At 47.2% G+C, this 16,881-nt stretch overlaps 1 long non-coding RNA gene across 1 annotated transcript; it reads left to right on the top strand.

Moving 5' to 3' along the window:
• The first annotated feature begins 2,385 nt into the window (after positions 1 to 2,385).
• Positions 2,386 to 9,078, top strand: LOC144578643 (uncharacterized). The gene is made up of 2 exons (XR_013524839.1): positions 2,386 to 6,434; positions 8,665 to 9,078. It is a non-coding gene; the product is annotated as an uncharacterized LOC144578643 (long non-coding RNA).
• The last annotated feature ends 7,803 nt before the right edge of the window (positions 9,079 to 16,881 follow it).

The following is a 16,881-nucleotide window of genomic DNA, read 5'->3' as shown; positions in this document are numbered from 1 at the left end:
GTGTGTGTGTGTGTGTGTACACTCACTTCCTTTATCCATTTCTTTGTTATGGGCATTTAGGTTAATTCCACAATAGCCGTGATTGTTAATTTTATGTGTCAACTTGACTGGGCTACAGAGTGCCCAGACATTTAGCCAAACATTATTCTGGGTGTGTTTGTGGGGTGTTTCTCCTTGAGATGAGCATTTGGATTGGCAAACTCTGTAAAGTAGATTGCCCTCCCCAATGTGGGTGGGATTTTTCAATCAACTGAAGACCTGAAGACCTGAATACAACAGAAAGCCTGAGCAAGAGGGGACTCCTCTTGTTTTACTTCTTGGGAAGGGACATTGGTCTTTTCCTGTCTTTGGACTTGAACTAAAATATAGGCTCTCCTTGGATCTTGAGCCTACAGACTTTTGGACTGGCACTCAGCCATCAGTTCTGGTTCTCAAGCCATCCACCACAGACTAGAACTACAGCTTTGGTTCTGCTGAGTCTCCAGCCTGACAACTGGACTTCTGAGCCTCCGTAAATGTGTGAGCCCAACATATATCATATTGGTTTTGTTTCTCTCAAAAACCCTGACTAATACAGATTTTGGTACACAGAAGGGTTCTAGAAGAAGAGAATTTTGAGGATAAATGTTCTGGGTTTGTTCTGGGGATACCAGTATCCCCAGTGCTCAAATCAGATTTCATTTAAATTTGTTAATAACTCTGTTTTTAGTAATAAAGAGAGCACCAGATCATGGGATTATCATGGGATAATCTGGCAATAGAGATACACAAATATCACTGTTGGAGACGCCTAATCAACCACTTTATAAGAAGCAAGGATGTGGTGACTGCGTATAGGACATTTCAAACATTTTCAGCAAACTAATAAATATTAGCTGGTTGCTTCTATTGTCATTGAACAAAATGGCGAGATAAAAGAATCAGCTCAGGAATTCCAGTTCCCAAGTCAAGTATCACATAAATGGCCTGAAAGCTCCTGTGTGTGCCTGCAAATAGATCATAAGCCCAGCCCCTCAGCTGAGATTGCTGAAAATGAAACTCAGAAGCTCACCCTGTGGCTGGCTGAATTATAATGCAAGTTTAACTCCCAGGCTTGCGTGATGTTAGGACATAGATTGGGAAGAAATGGAGTTCTGAAATTTGGGTAGGGATGAGTATGTGGAAACACCCAATGAAACTGAGGACATTGAGTCCCTGAATTCAGATGATTCTTGTTTGCCAGGGAAGAGACCTCCCTATCCCCAGTGGGAGTGGCCTCCCTAACTAGACCTGGGAGATTAACCCTGCATTGCCTGAGGAAGCTGTAATGGCCTCCCCTGAGGCAGTAGCCATGTGAGAAAATGCTGAGTCTCCTCAGGACCCATCTCTGTCACCCCTATTTGTTTATAAACCTATACATAAATTCAAGTCCCAGCAGGCCCATAAAGGTGCGGTATAAGTGTGACACAAGGAGGTACATTATACTCCAAAAGAACTATTTGAGTGTCCTAATTTACACAGATGGAAATCCAGGGGATGTGTGTGGGAATGGACATTAAGAGTGTGGGATAATGGTGGAAGAAACATAGTCAGATCAGGACAAGTTGATGCTCACCAAGAAGATAATCTGCATTTAATGTTGCAGCTTGAGGGAGTTAGAAAGAGCTCTAACAATTTGTTTGGTGGTTGGCTGAAACATTGACTGAAAGGTTGCCCACAGTGAGAGAGCTGGAAATGCTGGGACTTCTGTGATTTAATGCACAGGAAGGGATTCAAAGGCTAAAGAAAACTGGAATGTTAGACTACTGGATTTATCTTTCTTTTTCTTTTTCTTTTTTTTGAGATCCAGACTGGGATACAGTGACACAATCACAGCTTACTGCATCATCAACCTCCCAGACCCAAATGGTTCTCCTGCCTTAGTCTCCTGAGTAGCTGGGACTACAGGTATTTGCCATCACACCTGGCTAAAAAAAAATACATTTTTGTAACCCAGGCTGGTCTCAAACTCCTGGGCTCAAGGGATCATGTGTCTTGGCCTCCCAAAGTGCTGGGACAGCCTGGATTTGTCATTTCAGAACTACTCACCAACACTGGGAGGGTCCAGAGGACATAGCTTTCACCATGACTGTGATGAATAAACTTGTGAGGGAAGCTCCAGCATCTTTGAAGAGTTCTGTGATCACTCTTCTCTGTAGGCCAGACCTTACAATGGGAACTCATTTACTGAGTGAGGAAACCTGAATGCAATGGAAGTAATTGGATCCCAGGCTGTCAGGAGCAAGTGGCAGCACTCAATCACCAAAGGCATGTGGGTGTGGTTCCTGTGATGGACAGTAGAGTCAAAGCAGCAGAGAGAATGTTCTGACTTCTGTAGACCTATGGCATTTCCTAGTTGATCATGGTGGCCCTAGAAGTGAAACAGATAGGAAGCCTATGAATCCTTCCTTGATCTGTATAAGCAGAAAAGCTCTAGGTTGAGTGAACAAAGGTCTAACCTGAATAATGGAAACAGTCATGGCTTCTCAACCAATTCTTGGACTTGAACCACTTTGCAGACCCAGAACCTCTTGAACGAGGGGTGGAGACTATCTTAGTCCACTCAGACCTGAGACAGGGTGATTTATATGAAACAGAAATTTTCTTCTCACGGTCCTGGAGGCTGGAAAATCCAAGATGAAGGTACCAGCAGCTTCTGAGTTTGGTGAAGGCTCACCTTCTGCTTCCTAGAGGGTGCTTCTTGCTGTATTCTCACATGGCAGAAAGGGCAAGTCAGCTCTGTTCAACCACTTTTATGGGGCACAAATCTCAGTTATGAAGGCAGAGCCCCCATGCCTCAGTCACCTCCTGCAGACTTATCTCTTAATACTGTTGCATTTCAGGTTCAATTTCAACATATCAATCTGGGGAGAAACCAACACTCAAGCCATAGCAGAGGCCAAGTCCCCTTGGAGAAGGACCCTGGTGCATTGCCAGAAATCTATACTGTTAGCCTTTCTTCTGGCCTTCCCCCAAGGGACCTATGTATGGCCTTTTACCAGGAAAACTGTGCACTGGGGGAAAAGAAATAATCAGATACTTTGGGGACTGCTGGGCTCTGAACTGACCCAAAATGACAAAATAGGGGCTTATGAATGTCAGGGGAGCAGTAGAGTGTGAGCTCAGGCTTGTCTCATGGTGGGCAAGCCCACCTTGTGGCCACTGCACCGGTTTCTGAATGCACCATCAGAACAGACATGCTCAGCAACCTGGTGGCTTCCCCACCTTGGGTTCCTATAGAGTGAGGACTGTTATGATTGGGAAAGCCAAATGGAGCCTATATAATGGCCTCTACCTAGGAAAATAGCAAACCAAAAGCAAAACCACATTCCTGAAGGGAATCTCAGAGATTAGTGATACCAACAATGACTTGAAAGACACAGGGATGGCGATTCCCATACACTGAATCTGCCACATCCTCTTGCAAATCGCTTGTTTGGCCCGTGCAGACAGATGGATCTCGGAGAATGACAGTGGATTCTCGTAAGCTTAACCCAAGAATCACTTCCATGGCAGCTGCTGTACCAAATGTGGTAATTATTTGAGGAAATTACCATATCCCCTGGTACTGGTATGCAGCTATTGAGCTGATAAGTTTGTTTTTCTCCATTCCTGTTAATGAGACCCACCAAAAGCAGTTTGCTTTCAGCTGGCAAGGCCAGCAACCGTCCACCCTCCGTGCCCAACCTCCACCTTTGGTGCCCTCCCTCGGGGGTCTACTGATGCTCCAGCCCACATCATTATGTCATTCTCATAGATCTTCATTGCCCTGATGGTCCATTGCATTGGTGACATCATTCTGACTAGACCCAGTGAACAAGAAGGAGAAACTCTAAATGACTGGTAAGACATTTGTGTGTCAGAGGATGGAAAACAAATTTGGCAAAAGTAGGCCAGGCATAGTGGCTGACACCTATAATCCCAGCATTTTGGGAAACTGAGGTGGGAGTATCACTTCAGGCTAGGAGTTCAAGACCAGAGTGGGCAACGAAGCAACACCCCATTATTTCTTTTCTTTCTTTTTTGAGATGGAGTCTCGCTCTGTACCCAGGCTGGAATGCAGTGGTGCGATCTCAACTCACTGCAACCTCCGCCTCCTGAGTCCCAGTTAGAGCAATTCTCCTGCCTCAGCCTACCAAGTTGCTGGGATTACAGGGATGCAAAGACCCAATTTCTTAAAAAAGTAAAAAATAATAAAATAAAATAAAATAGCTGGGCATGGGGGTGTACCCCTGTGATCCCAGTTATTTGGGAGGCAGAAGTAAGAGAATTCCTTGAGCCCAGGAGTTTGAGGCTGCAATACGCTATGATTGTACCACTGCACTCTAGCCTGGGCAACAGAATGAGACACTGTCTCTCAAAAAAATTGGTCACAATTCAGGGGCCTTGCCTCAGTGAAGTTCCCAGGAGTCCAGCAATGTGAAACCTGCCGAGACATACCTTCTAAGGGGAAAGGGTGAGTTGTTGTATCTGGCTCTTCTTACAACCAAGAAAGAGACACAGTGCCTAGTGGGCCTATTTGGAGTTTTGTGGAAACATAGTCCTGATTTGGGTGTATTGCTCCAGCTCATGTAACAAGTAACCTGAAAGGCTGCTGGTGCTGAGTGGGGACCAGAGCAAGAGAAGGCCATGAAGCAGGTCCAGGTGGCCGTGCATGCTGCTCTGCCACAGGGACCATGTGACCCAGAAGATCCAATGGTGCTCAAAACATCAGTGGCAGATAACTTTGGAGCCTTTGGCAGGCCCCTATTTTGGTGCACAGCCCTGCCATCCTCTGCAGATAACTATTCTCCTTTTGAGAAACATCTCTTCATCTGTGCCTGGGCTGAATGCTTAACTGGGATTACAAAGTTCCCACGTGAGCTGCCCAGCATGAATTGAGTTTTGTCTGACCCAGCAAGCATAAGACAAGCATCCATGGCAGCACTCCATCATCAGAGGAAAGGGGTTTGTACATGAGCAGACCCCAGCAGGCCCTGAAGGCACAAGTCAGTTACATGAAGTGGCCCAAATGCCCATGGTCTCCACCCCTGCTACACTGCCTTCTCTCTCCCAGCCTGCACCAATGGCCTCATGGGGAGTTCCCTTGAGATGACAGAAGAAGACACGACTCAGGCCTGGATTACAGATGATTCTGTGTGGTACCCAGGTACCAGCTGAAAGTGAACAGCTGCAGTTTAATGGCTTCCTTCTAGGACATCCCTAAAGGACAAAGGTGAAGTGTAACCCTCCCCAGGGGCAGACTTTGGATCAGTGCACCTGATCGTGCACTTTGCTCAGAAGGAGAAATGGCCAGATGTGAGACCAATTCATGCGCTGTGGCCAGTACTTTGGCTGGCTGGTTAGGGACTTGCAGAGAACATGATAGGTAGATGGGTGACAGAGAAGCCTATGGAAGAGGTATATGGGGAGACCTCACTGAAGGGCAGAAATGTGACAGTATGTGTGTCCTATGTGAATGCTCACCCAAGAGTGACCTCAGCAGAGCAGGACATGAGTAACAGGTAGAGAAGATGACTCATTCTGTAGATGTCAGTCTCTTTCCCCAGCCACCCGTCTTCACCCCAGGGTCTCAGAAACAAAGTGGCCATGGTCGCAGGGATGAGGTTATGCCTGGGCTCAGGATCAGGGACTCACACTCACCGAAGCTGACCTCTCTACAGCCACCACTGTCTAGTCTACCAGCAACAGAGACCAACACTAAGTCCCAAGTATGGCACCATTCCTCAGAGTGACCAGCCAGCCATCCAGTGACAGGTTGATTACCTAGGACCTTTTCCATCATGGAAGGGGCAGTATTTGTTCTAAGTGGAATACACACTTTGCACATGGATTTTCCCTCCCTGACTGCAGTGCATCTGCTGAAACTACCACTTGTGGGTTTACAGAATGGCTTCTCCACTGTCATGGAATCCATGCAGTATTTCTTCTGGTTAAAGAACTCACATCACAGCAAAAGAAATGCCGTGATGGCCCAATGCTCATGAAATTCACTGGCCTTCCAGGCTCCCACTGTCCTGAGGCAGCTGGCTTGACAGATGGTGAAATAATGGCCTTTGGAGGAGTCAGTGACAGTTCAGCTTGGTGGTGGCAGTGCCTTTCAGCATGGGGGCAAGGCTCTCAGAGGGCTGGATATGCTCAGAACCAGTGTCCAAGACATGGTGCCGTTTCTCCCATAGGACTCACAGGTCCACAAATTATGAGTGGAAACCAGCATAGCAGTACTCACCATCACCCCTAGTGACCCACTAGCAAAATTTTGCTCCTTGTCTCCACCACCTTATGCTCTGCTGGCCAAGAGGTCTTATTTCCAGAAGGAGGAATGCTGCTGCCAGGAGACACAGCGATGATCCACTGATGAAAGTTCAGGCTGCTACATGGCAGCACCAAGCTCCTTATGCCCCTGGATCAACAGGGTAAGACGGTGAGGGTGGCTGATACAAACCACCAAGGAGAAATGGCACTGCTGCTTCGCAGTGGGTTGGAGAAGAGCATGTCTGGGATATAGGAGGATGCTTGGGGCATGCGCTGTGATTAATATCAATGGAAAAGCACAGCAACCCAACCTAGGTAGGATTAGTAACGGTCCAGAACCTTTGGGAATGAAGGTTCCCCATCAGGTGAAAAGCCACAATCAGCAGAGGTTTTCTGACGGCAAAGGGAATAGAGACTGTGGAGTGGAAGAAGGTAGTTATAGGACCATGTGACCAGTTACGGAAACCAGGACTGGAATTGTCATCAATGTTTCCTCCTTATTTGGTGTGTGTGTGTGTGTGTGTGTGTGTGTGTGTGTGTGTGTGTTTTTAAAGTTTTGGAAGAAAACATAGGAAGAAATCTTCATAACTTGAGGTTAGGGAAAGAGTTCTTAGACATGACACCAAGTGCACATAAAAGCAAAAATCCATTAATTAGACTTGATCAAAATAAAACAATATAGCAAAGACCCTGCAAAGACAGCTATAGGCTGGGAGAGAATATCTGCAAACCACACATCCAACAAAGAAAGTATCCAACATATACAAAAACTCTCAAAATCAACAGTTAGAGAACCACCCAGACGAAAGTGGGTTAAAGACTTGGACCCTCACCAAAGAGGACACTCTATGTGGAGGAGAGTAAGCCTATGAAAGACTGTCAACACTAGTCATTAGGGAAATGCAAATCAAACCATAGTGAGGTAGTGAGGTGCCACAGGAAAGCAGTTTGAGAGCTCTGTTAAATCACATGGCCCAGCAGTCCCACAGATATTTTCCCTGCAGTAAGGAAAGATTGTGTTCTCATGAAAACCTCTATACAAATGTTTATAGCAACTCCATTTATAATCACCCAAATCTGGACACAACCACATGTCCTCCCATTGATGAAGGGGTAACCACCTGTGTCTCCCTGTGCAGGCAAACACCATTCCACAATCGAACAGGCTACTGACACACAGTGCAATGGAGATGGAGCTCAAAAACATGATTCTTAGTGAAAGCAGCCAGTTACAGAGATCCCATGCTGCGTGTCTCCACTCACACGACCTTCTGAGACAACAGTGTGACAGGGATGGAAGGTACATCACCAGTCAGCAGGGTTTGGTTGGGAGAGCAGGGTGCCGCTCCTCAGCATCCTGGCTGTGGAACCTCACATGTGTGAAAATTCTCAGACCTAAACACCTCTTTAAAATGGGATCACATGGGGAAATAAGACTAACATTTTGTCATCTGTTTCATATGGTCACCACATGTATAATTGTGACCCTTGAACAACACAAGTCTGAACTACATGGGTGCACCTATATACAGATTCTTTTCTTAAAAAATTTTTCAGTGAAATCTTTCTAGATAGATACAGGGTCTCCTTATGTTGCTCAGGCTGGTCTCAAATTCTGGGACTCAAGCAACCCTCCCACCTTGGCCTCTGAAATTGCTGGGATCACAGGCATGAACCGCCACACCTGGCCCAGGTTGTTTTCAATAAATACATTGAAACATCTTTTAGAGATTTGTAACCATTTGAGAAAACTTGTAGATGAACCCTGTATTCTAGAAATATTAAAAAAGTTAAGAAGAAGGTATGTCATGCAAAAATTAGCTGGGCATGGTGATGAGTGCCTGTAATCCCAGCTACTCAGGAGGCTGAGGCAGGAGAATCACTTGAATCAGGACTCAGGAAGTGGAGGATGCAGTGAGCCAAGATTGTGCCATTGCACTCCGGCCTAGGTGACAGAGTGAGACTCCCACTCAACAAAATGAATCAAAAAGAAAAAGGTATGTCATGAATATGCATAAAATATATGTAGACACTAGTTTATTTTTATCATTTAGTACCATAAAATATACAGAAATCTATTATAAACAGTTAACATTTATCAAAAGTTACACACACAAGCACAGTACATGGTGCCATTCAGTCAAGAGAAACATAAACAAATGGGAAGGTGCGGTCTTAAGTCCTAACTGCACAGACTAATGGGAGCGCACTGTACCACTGGAGTAATTCTGCCGCCACTCCTGCTGCTCTTGCCGTGAGCTCGTGTCAAGAGTGTTCACTTAAAATGCCATGTGACACTAGCCGTCTCCGCGGAGCACCGGTCTCTCCTGTAGATTGTGTATCACAGTGAAATGTGATCTCTCGTGGTTTTCCCTGATTTTTTATGTTTAGTGCAACACTGTAAACCTGAAGAACAGAATGGGATGCAAAGTGCCACTGGTGATGCTGGACGTGCTCCCAAGAAGCAGAGAAACGTCTTGGCAGTACAAGCAAACAGTGGATTGATTGACATGTGCTGTAGACGCAGGCCTGCAGCTGCAGTTTCCCACCATTCCAAGATACATGATCCAGCCTAAGAACCACTGTAAAAAAAGAAAAGGAAATTCTCAATGTCATCACTGCAGCCATCCCAGGAGACGTGAAACCTTGATCTTTTTGCCAAATACCTTTTTATCTAGTGCAGTTTTTGCTGGATGTAGTAGCTCATGCCTGTAATCCCAGCACTTCGGGAGGCTGAGGCAGGAGGATCACGTGAGCCCAGGAGGTGAAGGCCTTGTCTGGAGAAAAAAAGGAGAGAAGAAGAAAGGAAAGAGAGAGAAAGAGAGAAAATGCAGCTTTGATGTGAGTGCAGGATATCTGTAAGAAAATCACATCTATACACTCTAATGCGATTCCAGAAAAACTGATGTCATTATATGACAAGTTAAAAGCAAAGGATGGTGGAAGATAATGTCTTAAAATTATGAGGTCTACAAATCTGGAGAGGCTAAAGTACAGTGGCACAATCATGACTCACTGCAGCCTCGACCTCCCGGGCTCAAGCAATGCCCCACCTCAGCTTCTCAAGTAGCCGGAACTGCAGGTGTGTGCCTCCGTGCCTGGCTAGTTTTCAAACTTGTTTTTGTAGAGACAGGGGTCCCACTATGTTGCCCAGCTGACCTTGAATGCTTGAGCTCAAGCAATCCTCCCACCTTGACCTTCTAAAGTGCTGAGATTATAGGCATGAGCTACTGCGCCAGGCCAAGAGCTTTATTTTACGTATATATATATATTTATTTATTTATTGACAGAGTCTAGCTCTGTCACCCAGGCTGGAGTGCAGTGTTGCAATCTCAGTTCACTGCAACCTCTGCCTCCCAGGTTTAAGTGATTCTCCTGCATCAGCCACCTGATTAGCTGGGACCACAGGCACATGCCACTGCATCTGGCTAATTTTTGTATTTTTAGAAGAGATGGGGTTCACCATGTTGGCCAGGCTGGGCTCAAACTCCTGGTCTCAAGAGTCAGACCCCAAGCCTGACTCCAACTGTGCCCACAGGAAGTCCAGCCCCAACAGTGCCCTCGTTGCCTTTGAGCCAGACCCAAGGCAAGGGAAGAGCCTTGAGTTTGTCTCCCCTCAGACCACAGGACTGAGCCTGGAGAGAGGTCGCTTGACTGGTGCCACAGCATAGCTGACTCCAACCCTGCAGCGCTGAGGACTCCTTCAGGCTCCTCTTTTCTGGAAGTGCTGCAGACACCCCGTGCCCCATGGTTGATGACACCACCACCTCCTGCCTACCCATGGGGCCAAGTTTCTGTGGCTGGTTACAGGGCGTCTGACCCTTGTGACCCAGGATAGACACACCTCACAGCTGATCAGAGCCCTGGCCCCTGGGGTCTCTTAAGCCCCCCAAAGCCCTCCAGGTCCTCCAGCTCTGTCAGATGCGTGGCCTGGGCCTGGATCCCACTGGAAGGCCTGATGGCTGGCAGCACAGTGTGTGCTCTGGGAAGAAACAGCTGCCCTAGCCGCAGAGGGATCCCCGCACCTCCTGACACCAGCCTAAATCCTGACAGTGGGGTCTGTCCTCTGAGTGTGGGAAGCCTCTAGCTAGTCCTTTAAGGTTGGCTGCTAGGGCCCATGCTCCAAAGCAAGGGGCAGGGGCAGCCAGTAACTTCCCACCCAACCTGGTCTTCAGGCCACATTTCTCAGGACACTGGATCTCTTCTATCTTGATGGAGATGAGGGCTTCCTGCCCAGGATCATACAGCACAGCAAATAGCATAGCACCCTCTCCTCTGCTCCACTTTTTGTTGTTGTTGTTGTTGTTGTTGTTGGGGTCAGGGGTTGTTTCTTTGAGATTTAAGTTTTTATTTTTGTGGGGTGATCACCTTCAAGTAAAACAGAAAGAGTGAAGGTACTTCGGAACCACTAACACCTCTGCACAGGGCAGTTAGCCAGCTCAAGTTCTTTTTCAGAGAAAGGGACTTGGCCAGTGCTTTGAGTACCCCCGCTTCACCTCGCAGATGAGGCAGCTGGCCCAGTCTGGGGAGTCTGCCCAGGACAGTGGTGGAAGTGGGTCTTGAACGTCAATCTGCACCTAAAAGTCTAAGGGAATTGTATCATCCTCAAAGGGGCAACAGCGACACCATCCCTGCACTCCTGCGTCCTGGTCTTAACAGTGCCCAAGGCATGGCATGGTGACAGCTGGACCCTCCCCCATCAGGTGACTCTGAGGGCAGAGGTGGGCTTTGTTTAGGAGGGCGGTCAGACCACCCAGCAAGATTGCTCCTCAACCCTAGACAAAGCCTTTGGCCAAGACGGCTGTGCTGTTAGCTGGGCAGCCCTTCTGGGTTTCAGAGACTGGCGTTGGCTTCAGACTGGTCTCATCTCCATTCCCTTAATGACAGGTGGCCCGGGAGTACCCATGCACAGCAAATGTGGGGTGTGGGCATCTTCAGGTGTTCTGGTAAAATTGTGAGATTAGCTTAATGAAGGAAACCAGTGGGAGGAAAGGAAGTTTTCAGGATGGCAGAATGTGATTCACACACAGTGCACATGCTGGTAGGGCTGTCACTGGGCAGTGGCCTTCATGGAGAGTGGTACCAGCACCTCAGTCCAGGCAAGATGTTTAGAAACACTGTCTCTGGAACCAGAGGATGGCTTCTCAGGGCATGCCACAAGTTAAAGGTCACCTGCCTGGAAGATGAATGAGAAAGCTGGCAGTTTTCAAGACCCATCTGCCTAGGGAGTGTCACAGAGGCAGGATGTAAGCCTCAGGGTGTGGCATTCTTGCACAAGTCATGAAAATCAGGCTTAGAGAGGGAGTCTGGACATCAGGGACTTCTGCCCACAGCACACGGCACCCACAGCTGCCCAGCCAGTCCACATGCTGGGACCCAGCACAGCCCCTGAAGCCACGTGGGAAAGTGGGCCTTGTTGACTATAGCCACAGGGGGATGAAAGGGATCTTTTGCTTCTCAGAGATGTTAGACATATTTTGCTTGTAAGGAGCTATTCTCAATAAATTCTCACTGTAAAAAAAAAAAAAAAAAAAGGCCTAGCCAAGACCTCCTTCACTTTAAATCTCCCTCATTTTCCAGGTCATTCTCTGCTTATTTTCTGGTCAGCCCATGACCCATTAGGTCAGGCTGGGACAGGCGATCCATTTGCCATCTCAGGGCGCTGGGCGTCCCGCTGCCTCTGAGGCTGGGGCGGCCTCCGTGGCCTCCAAAGTAACTGCCCCGCGGGTGTCTCCGCCAAGTGGAAAAGATGCAGCCTTTGGCAGCCGCCTCACCCCAGGCCTCACAGAGGGACCCCGGCCACTGAGGACGAAGGCCCTGGCTCCAGCACGCAGAACAGTGGCCACCAGTGAAATCCCATTCTCTGGCTGGAGACACAGATGGTCTCAAATGAGAGATGCTATATCTGGTACCAAAAGAAGATTGGAGCAGACGATCAGCAGATATGGGAAAAGTCAATTGAGCAGACTGGGATTAAGGGTTTCAAAAACAAACCAAAAAGATGGGCCGAATAAAGCCAGACTTGATTGATGTTGACTTAATCAGAGGCTCAACATTTGCCAAAGCAAAACCTGAAATCCCATGGACACGTCTGACTGGGAAGGGGCTTGTTCGAGTTGTACTTCTTCCATTGTTCAGCAATTGGTGGATTCAGGTTACCTCTTTAAAGAATCTTTGTTTGGCTGTTCCTTCTTCATTTCATGCATGTTATAGCAATTGCTCTATACTGGGCTCAGGTCATCCTCCCGCCTCAGTCTCCCGTGTTGCTGGGATCACAAGGCCGGCACCATCACTCCCGGCTTTTTGTTTTGTTTTTTAAAGAGACAGGGTCTTGCCGTGTTGCCCAGGCTGCTCTGGAACTCCTGGGCTCAAGCGGATCCTCTTGTCTTAGGCCCTCCAAGTAGCTGGGATCACAGGCTGAGCCATGGCGTCTGGCGGGGTATACCGGCTTTAAATGAGAAAAATGTTTGAACATTGACCTCCAGGTGTGGTCGCGCGGGGCATGGCGCGGAGGGACCGGCCCTGCCGGAGCTGTTTTCAGCAGCAGGTGAAGTAGCTGCAGCGCGTCCTTTAACTTTCACGGAACCACCCATCTTCTGTAAAGCGCGCGGTCTGGCGCATCCCCGCGCCGCCCGCCCGGCAGCCGGGGGGTGCAGGGTCACACCCAGCCCCAGACGCCGCCGCGGCTTCGCTCCTAGATCCCGCCTCCTATGCGTCTCCGGACGCCGCGCGGCAGTCCCGGGTCCTGCACGCTGTGGGGGCCGCGCTGGAGGCGCCTCGGGGGAACGCGGTCCTCCAGCCCTTCCAGTGCCTAAGCAGGACGGAGGCTCAATTTCTTCGAGTGGGTGGAAACTAAAGCCATGCGGGGATCCGGCGCCCGAAATGGGTGCGGGTCCCACGGCGCAGGCACAGCGCGGGATGGAGGGTGCAGCGCCGGGAGCGCGGATCCCAGGCCCCCTCACCGCACCTGGTGACGAAGGTGTGTAGCAGCGGCGCGAAGCGTTCCAGAGAGCACACATACAGCAACACAGCGCGCTGTGAACAGTACAGATATGCACCTTTGTCGATTATACCTTCATAAAGCTGGGGCAAAGAGAGGAAAATGAACCATGACAAAATAAAGCCGAGAAACATTTAAGAGATTCAGTGTTTGTTTTAAAATAAAATAACAGAAGCAAGTCCATTACACGGTAACTTAAGTCACATATTTTTGTGAGAAATATTTTCCAAAGCAAAAAAATAAAAATAAAAAGTATGGGAAGTGCCGGTGCTTCAGTGTGCTAGCTGTCACGTCTAACACAGCCCATCCTGGGCCGCTGCTCACCGGCAAGGCGATCCCGCTTCCAGTCAAAAGGGGTCAGTAATGTCTCCCTGTTGTCACGAAGCACACTTGACTGGACCTCACCCAGCCGCTGACAGGGTCGTGAAAATCCCAGGGTGGCAAAATTGAGTGCCACTAGTTTACCGGAGAAAAGTGTGGAGGAGTAGATGGGAGTCAGGAGAGGGTCCAGGGAAGGCCGCACTGACTAGCGGTCGCGGGGCCACCGTCAGAAGGAGGAGTGGGACCAGGTGGAGCCCGAGAGGGGGGGGTGGGAGCTGCTGCATTCCAGGCGGGGGGAACTGCCTGTGCTGGGGCCCCCAGGCAAGTGCACTGAGGGATGAAGGGCCACCGTGGCAAGGCCAACTAAGCCGATGCTCTTTTCCCATCAGCGGGGTAAGCTCTGAAGCCTCCAGAGAGCTGAACCAGGCCCCGCGGCTTCCTTCTTTCCACAAAAATTTAGTTCTGAAACGGCAGGCATGTCACCAAATGATAATACTTAAGTAAAGCAACTTCACGTGTTGCTAAAAAGAGAAACAATCTAGTACATCCACAAATAGAAACCAAACTCACCTGAACACATGGATGATGAAATGAGAATGTTTAGTGGTGTGGAATGATATGTACACTCGAGGTTCAATGTTTTCAAAACATATCCAGCACTTAAGGCTGCCTGTGCAGAGTAAAAAGATAGAAAAGTATAACGGAGAATAATTTTTACAATTTACAAAGTTTAATGCAATTGAGAAAGGTTTCTATAAAAACTGTTAAAATGTTTTAGAGGGCAAACGCTTACTTTGCATAGCAATGCTTCAGTTTCCTGAAATGGCCTCTCTTTCTTCCAAGCAAATTTGATGAAGCACTAAGCTCAGTGGCTCTGCTCCAAGTGCCAACAAGGTGAACAACCCAGTTTCTGCTCTCTTGGAACTCACATTCTGGTGGAATTTATTTTTGCAACATACTTGCTCATAATATCAAATGAGGAAGCCATTATATTGAAAAGTAATTCACACCCTCTCCAGTTCGGTCCTCATTTTGATACATGTCTTCCTATGAGAGGGATGCAAACTCGCAGCAAAAACTAGGCCTCACACAGCCACACGCCGCAAGACGTTCAGTCAACGATGGGCCACATATATGGCAGTAGTTCCAGGATATCGTGTTTTTGCTATGCCTTTTCCACGTTCAGATACATAAATGTTGACCACTGTGTTACAACTGCCTACAGTAGTCAGCAGTCATGCGCTGTCCAGGTTTGTAGCCTAGGAGCAATGGGCCATACCATAGAGCCCAGGTGCACCGTAGGCTGTACCGTCTAGCTTTGTGTGCCGCCCTAGGATGTTCACACAGTGACAAAACTGCCTGACGATACATTTCTCAGAACGTATCCCCATCCTTAACTGATGCATGACTGTATTTTACTAACCTGGCCAGCTGGGACCTTCACCAATAAAAACTCTATGTGTAAAATAATATTTATTGTTTCTTTCAGGTAGTAGAGATTCCTTAATTTTAGTTTTAAATAATCTTGATATTCAAACTTTTTACTTCTCTTGTTCTCCAAATATGATAAACCAAGATTGTTCATACTAGCAGGTATGGCTTCCACCTACGTATATTGTCTTTGGAAAAGACAGTTATCTGCAACTGTGCTAAAATATTTTATTTCCCCATTGCTAAAGGATTTCACTCTTGTGGCTAAAATATAAAGCTATACAATGATTAATACTTATTTGCAATGCTTCTCTTTGAACAAGTTGGCTTGTTGTATAAGACACTAGCTGATCACCTTGTAAGCTATTCATTGTAAAACATGGTATGACTTAGAGTGCCTTGTATGTTTTAGTCGAGTTATGGTTTTGCATTTTAAAATATATCAATTTTGCTGTATAAAAACTTAGTTTTAAATTATTTTTTAGTTTTTATGGGCTTACTATGTGTCATTCCCCAGGCCTATCAGCATACTAGATGATGAAATTCATAATAGCTCTTGAGGAATAGAGGAAGATTACACCCAGAGTTTCTTAGAAAGATCTGGGCATGTTCCAACTGTCACTTCCCAGGTGGACCCAGCCCTGACGGGATCCTCACATCTCCTTCCCTTCTTATAAGACACAAAGCTGAGCACCTGTCCGCTGACAGTTGTAGGTTCGTAGAAAGCCTCTTAGATGAGGCCAACTGCTCACAATCCTGCCAACCCTCTTTGGCCCCTACGATGCTGTAAAGGCAGTGCGGTACTCATATCAGCAGCACACATACTAAAACTGGAGAAACCCAGAGGTCAGCACGGGCCCCGTGCACAGATGACCCACATATTCATGAAGTGCTCCACATATGTGTATATATTTTCTGAAACAGGGTCTTGCCCTGTGGCCCAGGCTGGAGTGCAGTGGTGCTATCATGGCTCGCTGCAGCCTCAACCTACCAAGCAGCTGGAACTACAAGTGCACAGCACCACATCTGGCAAATTTTTGCATTTTTTTTGTAGAGATGAAGTTTTGTCATATTACCCAAGCTGGTCTCAAATTCCTGGGTTCAAGCGATCCTCCTGCCTCAGTGTCCCAAAGTGCTGGGATTATGGGCAGGAGTCACTGTGCCCAGCCGTGTTCCATATTTCTACACACACATGCACACATGGAGGAGTATGCACTGGGGAAAGTAAAGCTGGGGAAATGTGAATAAAATCAATGGGTTGTGTTGATGTCAATATCCTGATTTTGGTACGTGTGAAATGTTACCACTGAGAGAAACTGGGCAAAGTCTACAACTGTATGTGAACCTATGATCACATCCTACAGGATTTGATTGCCCATAACTATATCATCATATAATGATAAATACATAGATTGCCTATATAATAGTTTGACTACATCAATATCATGTTTAATCTTTAAAAAGGCAATATAGCTAGGCAGGTGTAATGTATGAAGATAATACGGGAAGCCTACCTCACTGATACACAGGATTTCCTTGGTATCTGCACCTGAGACAACGATCTTCTGGTCTAAAACTTTAAAAAAGTACTTATTGCTACCTCATCACTATACTAATGTGCAAAACATATGAAATAAGATAGGAAATGTCCACGAGGGCCAGTGATCAAAGGAGATAACAGCAAAACAAAAACAAAAACACTACACACTCTTCTCTAACATTTTACATGACAGCTGAGGGTTGCAGTGAGTATTTCCTTCCCTTCTGGAAGACTCCTCATGGAGGTGGTAGAATAAATAATTATCCACAAAGAATTATCAGGCATTCATCCCTAATGAAAACTACTAAGCCAAAAC

This window comes from Callithrix jacchus, chromosome 12, assembly GCF_049354715.1.
Source record: "Callithrix jacchus isolate 240 chromosome 12, calJac240_pri, whole genome shotgun sequence".
NCBI classification, from domain to species: domain Eukaryota; kingdom Metazoa; phylum Chordata; class Mammalia; order Primates; family Cebidae; genus Callithrix; species Callithrix jacchus.
Note: the sequence above shows the minus strand (reverse complement) of the source record. Positions and strands in the feature narration are given on the sequence as shown.